The sequence below is a fragment of the Sinocyclocheilus anshuiensis genome, unplaced genomic scaffold (assembly GCF_001515605.1).
Source record: "Sinocyclocheilus anshuiensis isolate Anshui unplaced genomic scaffold, SAMN03320099.WGS_v1.1 scaffold2950, whole genome shotgun sequence".
In the NCBI taxonomy this organism is placed as follows: domain Eukaryota; kingdom Metazoa; phylum Chordata; class Actinopteri; order Cypriniformes; family Cyprinidae; genus Sinocyclocheilus; species Sinocyclocheilus anshuiensis.
This window is the reverse complement of record NW_015542558.1, coordinates 69,447-76,880: the sequence shown is the minus strand read 5'-3', so window position 1 is coordinate 76,880 and position 7,434 is coordinate 69,447. Positions and strand designations below refer to the sequence as shown.

At 38.1% G+C, this 7,434-nt stretch overlaps 1 long non-coding RNA gene across 1 annotated transcript in view; it reads right to left on the bottom strand.

Moving 5' to 3' along the window:
- Nucleotides 1-3,201: 3,201 nt before the first annotated feature.
- The window catches only part of LOC107694377 (uncharacterized), a 9,040-nt gene continuing 4,807 nt past the window's right edge, over nt 3,202-7,434 (bottom strand). Inside the window, exons 2-3 of the long non-coding RNA XR_001634863.1 lie at nt 6,162-6,230; nt 3,202-3,344 (exon numbers count right to left, since the gene is read on the bottom strand). This is a non-coding gene — a long non-coding RNA (uncharacterized LOC107694377). The remainder of the gene's footprint in view (nt 3,345-6,161; nt 6,231-7,434) is intronic.

Below are 7,434 nucleotides of genomic sequence, written 5' to 3'. Positions count from 1 at the left end.
TTAAAAATTTAAGCTCCGCCCCTCACTTCCGGTTCTGTGGCAGCGGTTCTGTGGCTGCGGTTCTGAAACTGCGGGTGCTGCGGGTCTGCAGCTGGATATATCTCGCTTTAAATAAATTTTGTTTAGAAAAAAAAAAATCCTGAAGTCATCAACAGCATTACTTTGCATTTGCATTTAAAGGGGTCCTATTATGCTCTTTTACAAAGTCTTGATTTTGTTTTTGGGGTGTACTAGAACATGCTCTCATGCTTGGTGGTTCGAAAAACTCCCCAGCCTGGCACAAACGGCTCGATTAGTTCCGGGTTTGATGAAGGCCCGCCTTCCCGAAAAATGAAATGTGTTGTGATTGGCTAGCTGTCCCAGTGCATTGTGATCACTGATCTATTAATAGATTATTATATAATATAATTATTATATAATATAATAGTCATTATATATAGATCAGTGGTTGTGATTGGTGAACAGCTAGATGGTGTTTCAGTACTGCCGCGTCCTTTGCCTGATGCACTCAACCAAGCATTCTAACCACGACCTCGCCCCTCCCCATAGATATACATACCTATCTATGGACCCTCCCCACCCCCCAACCATTCGAATTTCCGTAGGCGGGCATTGTTTTGATGATATTCTAATGGGCCGCTTTGTGACATCACAAAGCCCGGAAAACAATGCTGTAGTTCAAACGAGCCATTCGTTGTAGTTCTTGAAAATGGATTTTTTAAAAAAATGAAATATTTCCCTTTGGAGAGGACTTTGAGATTTGTAACTTTGTAGATCTGTTTTATGCCCAAACATACACACTACATACACACTGACTAAAATTAAAAAAGTGAAAAAACATAATAGGACCCATTTAACATACAGGAATTTTCCAGAGTGAAGAATCCTTCAGAAATTCTGTTTAAGAGTAAAGAAGGGTTTTTTGATGTCCTGTGAGACATTAACATCACCATCTTAATTTGATTTCTTTATGGTTCTTTCAGTTTTCAAGCAAATAAAAAATGGATAGTTGCAACCTACCAGATATTATTATTTACTTAAATATGATAGTCAAGTCAAGTCACCTTTATTTGTATAGCTCTTTATACATTACTGGTTGTGTCAAAGCAGCTTTACAGTGTTAAACAGGAAAATATCTTCCAATAGTGTCTGTGCAATCAGTCAAGTATCCCCAACTAAGCAAGCCAAAGGCGACAGTGGCAAGGAACCAAAACTCCATCGTGACAGAAATGGAGAAAAAACCTTGGGAGAAACCAGGCTCAGTCGGGAGGCCAGTTCTTCTCTGGCCAGACGAAACCAGCATGGTGTGGTTTAATTCCAGCCTGCAACACAGGTGCAGAGGATTTGTCTGGTTCCCGTGGATTTGTGCCAAATATGGTTATCGAGGTGATGAGGTGAAAGATGATTTGAATTATATAAACGCAATAGTGTATTCTAGTATATCTAGTGTGTATGCCAAGTTAAAGAGATGGGTCTTTAATCTAGATTTAAACTGACAGAGTGTGTTCGCCTCCCGAACAACACTAGGTAGATTGTTCCAGATTTTGGGCGCTAAATAGGAAAAGTAGTTTTTTTTAATGTTCTAGGTTTTATCAAATGGCCAGAGTTTTGAGATCGCAGCGGACGTGAAGGACTATAATGTGATATGAGCTCGCTCAAGTATTGAGGAGCTAAACCATTCAGGGCTTTATAAGTAATTAGCAAGATTTTAAAATGTATTTATTGTTCAATAGGGAGCCAGTGCAGAGTTGACAGAACCGAGCTAATGTGGTCATACTTCCTGGTTCTAGTAAGAACTCTAGCTGCTGCATTTTGGACCAGCTGGAGTTTGTTTATTAAGCGCGCAGAGCAACCACCCAATAAAGCATTACAATAGTCTAAGCTTGAGGTCATGAATGCATGAATTAACGTTTCTGCATTTGACATTGAGAGCATTTGTTGTAATTTAGATATATTTTTAAGATGGAAAAATTCAGTTTTACAAATGCTAGAAACATGGTTTTCAAAGGAAAGATTTTGCTATCAAATAGCACACCTAGGTTCCTAACTGATAACGATTAATTAACAGAGCAGCCATCAAGTGTTAGACAGTGTTTTAAAAGATTAGTTCACTTTCAAATAAAAATTCTGATAATTTACTCACCCCCATGTCATCCAAGACGTTTACGTCTTTCTTTCTTCAGTCGAAAAGAAATTAAGGTTTTTGATGAAAACATTCCTGGATTATTCTCCTTATAGTGGACTTCAACGGCTACCAAACGGTTGAAGGTCAAAATTACCGTTTCAGTGCAGCTTCAAAGGGCTCTACACGATACCAGACGAGGAATAAGGGCGAAACGATCGGTCATTTTGTAAAAAAAAAAAAAAAGTATATGCTTTATAAACAAAAATGCGTGCCTTGCACTGCTCTGTGATGCGCGTCCATGACTTCATGTAATACGTAATTACGTTGAAAATGTCACGCTTGACGTAGGCGGAAGTTAGGTTTCAAAAGATTTAAACATCCAGGATATGCACACGAAGTGGCCATTTTAAACGATAAACTGACACAAAGACATTTGAATATGTGTCATTGAACATACAACAACTTTTGAACGGTCCTAGTACTGAGCCTTGTGGCACTCCATACTGTACTTGTGAACAATATGATATCTCGCCATTTACTGCTACGAATTGATGACGGTCAGATAAGTACGATTTGAACCATGGCAATGCAATTCCACTAATGCCAACATAATTTTGTAGTCTACTCAAAAGAATGTTGTGGTCAATAATGTCAAACGCAGCACTTAGATCCAGTAGCACTAATAAAGAAATACAACCACAATCGGATGATAAGAGCAGGTCATTTGTAACTCTGATGAGAGCAGGCTCAGGGAGCAAGACACAGACAAAACATGGAACAGAGTCTGACACTAGGATCAAGTTGTGTTTTTTTTGAAAGGCATAATAACAGCCAATTTGAAGGTTTTAGGTACATATCCTAAAGACATTGATGAATTAATAATATTCAGAAGAGGATCTATGACTTCTGGAGGCACCTCTTTTAGTAGCCTAGATGGAATAGGGTCTAACATGCATGTTGTAGGTTTTGATGATTTGACATATTGAGTACTGGAAATAAAAGGATGCAGAGAATCATTGTTTCAGGTAAGCTTTTATTATAAACTCTAAATGTGTGTGTGGTACATTATGTTTGTTGAGTAACGCAGGGTTTGAAGAGCAGTACAAGATTGTGTAGATCTTTGTCCTCCACTTTCAGTTCGCTCATGAGAGAGGAGATGTACTCCAATGGAGACGGACTTGCCAATGACTCTCTCAGCAATGGTGACACTTCTGTTAATCTGTACTTCACATCCCCTGCACAGCCTGTAACATAACATTTATTTCCATGATCTGCCATTTTCGCTGTTGTCCTCGCTTGTTTCTTCACAATACCTGCAGAACTTCTGATGATTTGGCTGTGCAGGTCCGGCTGGCCTAGAACATGGGTATATGCAAATGTTGGGGTCGTAACTATTAGTGATCCCGACTGTAACGTCACAGTCTGTGTTATGTTCTGATTCGCCTATTTTTCGGTGGTCTTTTGAATGCACAAGATTTACATAAGAAGGAGGAAACAATGGTGTTTGAGGCTCACGGTATGTCATTTCCATGTACAGAACTGTTATTATTCAACTATGCCAAGGTAAATACAGTTTTCCATTCTATGGCACCTTTAAAATCGTCACCGACCACAATAAACTTCTACGCCTTTACGATTTATTAAAACAAATCAATATTTAACTTAAAAAGTATTAAGTACACTACCTGTTAATTAAATGATCTGTTTTGAAGGAATTGAAAATAATGATTCAATGTAAAGTTAAACACACATAAACGCCTGAATTTATGCCACTTTTAAGAAATCATCCATCCATAGTTCTTTCTCTAAGAGAAAAAAGGTGTTATTGCAACAGCTCGGATTCAACCTGTTCTACAGTTTCTGGTGCTTTATCTATTATTGAATTGCTCTCAACAAAAGCCCACAGGCCAGTGGCACACCTGACATAAGGCACAGAGAGGTGTGCCTCCAAATTATTCATGAAGGGAAAATAACAGGCCCATTGCTGATAAACAGAATGAAAGCCTCAAATGGCTTCCGAAACTAAATGTAGACGAGCAGTCAAAAACAGTGAGATTAGTGAACAAAGTTATTTCCAATAAACAATGTTATTAAAAGTATTTTTAAGCATGTCATTCCAAACATGTCCTATCAAAACTAAGGGTAACACTTTAGATTTGAGAACACTATTCACTATTAACCAAGAGTTTTCCCTCAATAAACTCCTTATTTATAGCAATTAAGGTAGCTGTTGTAGTAGCTATGTTTAGATATGGTGTCGGGTTAAGGGATCTAGAATAAGGTCATGCAGAATGAGGCATTATGTGCTTTGAAAGTACTAATAAACAGCCAATTTTCGAGCAATATGCATGCTAATTAACAATTAGTTAATAATGAATCTGTTCCCTAATCTAAAGTGTAACCGAACAAAGTTATAACACATACATATATTAATTTTGTGGGTTCTCAGAACATCACAATTTTTACCCTGCTGATGCACATTTGTTCTCTTGGGATCTAATAAACAAACAAAGCTTTTATTTATTGAACTATCTGGTGAAATCCTCCAGCCAGTCAATAATAAATCAGAGCCATGTCTTTAGGCAGATCTTTAAAATGTGAGTGGTTTAATTGGGGTTGTGTGTTGGCTCTTCAGGTGGAATGTTTCCCATGCTGTTACCCCAGCATCACGGATCCACAGCAATCAAGCCGTGATAAGATACGGGCTTGTGTTGACACAGACAGGGAGCAGCACGGAACTCTCCTCAGAGTTGGTGGCTCTGTCAAGCATTCATAAACCTGAGGGAAGTCATACACGCCACCTGGCACTGTATAAACATTATTGTGTAGCTTTTTCTACCACACACACATTATACAAGATGGCATTCTGAAACCATGTCGAGTCAATGACAAATAAAAGAGTGTTAACAGTAAATCAAAGGAAGAATCTAGTTTGAAACATACAAAATATAATTATCATTCATTTTCCTACACCTTAGATACATGTGAGTGTACACACCTTAATAATTGTATTATATATATATATATTCTTCAGTTTAAAATTAAGTTTTTATTAACAAATATCATGAATTATTATGTTTTTGGTGAGTCACAGCACATTACATTATACAATCTGAACTAACCTTGCCCTGCCATAAGATGATCAAATTATCTTATATTTTTAGAGACTTGTTGACCTTGACACACAGTCATGCAGAGGTCCTTTTTATATTTTGATTTTCAAAGAGTTACATTTTTTTCTGCACGTAGGTAGCATCACATGACAAAAATTCTTCAAATGTTATTATAGTCAATGTATTGCTATGGATTGCATTTTTTAAAATGAATAGAGGCGGCAAACCTCTCTTTCTTTCTATATGTGTGTGTGTATTAAAGATGTCTCACTATTAAAAAACTCCATAAGCAATCCTCAAAAGAAGGACAAATCTTTATCAAGTAGACAAATATTAACTTGGAGCACAAAGAAATGCACACAAATCATACACGCACTCGCACAGACATAAATCCCTTGTGTCTTATAGCTTTGCAGAAAACAATGCTCCCTGATTTCCTCAGTGCTGTTCCCGTATGCTCTTGTTAAAGCCAGGCCCTCCAGCTGTTGATTTGTCTACTACATACTTTCACTGTCAGAGCACAGCAGGCCATCGAGGTGCCATAAAGCCCCAATCAACAGTCATCGTCAGATAAACCCACAGCATTATCTGCAGTTGCAATATTCTGAGCCTTTATATGAGCACACGCTAGTTTAGTTGAGGAACAGCCCTGCTAGCCTCTCATGGCAAATACCAACACATGTGGCACTTTCCCATGCATGAGCAAATGGACAAAAGCCATGCAGTAGTAGATAATTAGCTTAAGCAATCTAAAGATCTGTTTGACATCCAAAAGATACATTTGTTGTGACTTGACTCTGGTTGGAAGTAATCTGGACACACATTTTGTTCTGAGGGACAATAAACCACCTATCAACCACCCAGCAACTTCAGAAAATGCTTAAATCTAGTTTGAATGTATTGAATATTCATTTGATACTTACACTGACAGAAGAACCACAGCAATTAAAGTCCATTCTGGCCTTTTGTGAATGATATTAGTGTTTGTAAACCTAAAACAAACGACAATTCATAGCACCATTAGCAAAAATGCACTTAAATGCTATAACATTTTTAATGTGCATTGATGTCAGTCATAAACACTTGCGCATGCATATGGTATGGGGAAATAAGTGCAATATTAAAGTAAAACTGCTTTATTTGGTGTAATGTTTTTGAAGTTGCTTGGATTTAGTAGCTCTCAACAGGAGAGACAGAATTCCTGGAAGCAGGTTCAATCCAAGGGTGAAGTGCCCCTTCAGAGGCATGGTAAATCATCTTCATAGTGTGGCACACTACTTCCTGTTGACAACACTTCTATGGCCAATCATAATTTATGGGCCGTGGTGCTATGCAACAGTTTGTGTTGTGCGAGAGTCAATGTAATGGAAAGGGTGACCTCTGGTGGTGAATAAACGGAAGTCCATGGACCGAATTCGTGACACCGTGAAACTGAAAACTTCATGGTTTAGGCCAAAAAGGTAAATTGAGTGTCTGATAGACAGACGCTGATTCCAGCAACATCCTAGTTAATGAACACAGTATAGGACAGGGTTCCTCAATAGGCGGCCCACGGGTCACATCTGGCCCGTGAGAGAAAAATGTTTGGCCCGCGCTAATTTAAAATAATGTCGCATGAAAATTCAAACACAGCTTCAGAAAGCTACATTAACTTACAGCGTGTCTACACCGGACGAGAGTGGCGTGGCGCGACGCAACAAAATACAATAGAAAGACACTTTTAACATTGAATAAAGCACATAATCATTACCTGAGATTATCGCTGTCATATTTTGTATGTTGTTCCTGCCGCGACGTCGCAGAAAATAAAAAACATTTCTAAAATAGAATCCCGTGGCGCTGTCGCGGGTGGTTAGGACAAAAACTACATGGAAAAGATACTTTTTATCATGTCGCGTCATGTCACGGTGTTAAAGTTTGAGCCCCCCCAAAAAATCTAAGTATAAAAATATTAATGCTGACAGATCTAATAAATGAATCTGCAATTAGGGAAAGTGGAGAGAAGAGATCCAGTCTGGAGATGAGCAGGAACAGTTGATTTGCATGGCAGGCATGGAGATCCAGATTTTTCGTTTGTTCATTTGTTTTTAATATTCAGCAGGCAAGGTTCTTCTGTATCTAAATGCAAAACTGTTCATAATTGTTTGAATAAAACAGACTACTGGGGAAAAAATCTGAATATTCATCTTGTGACCA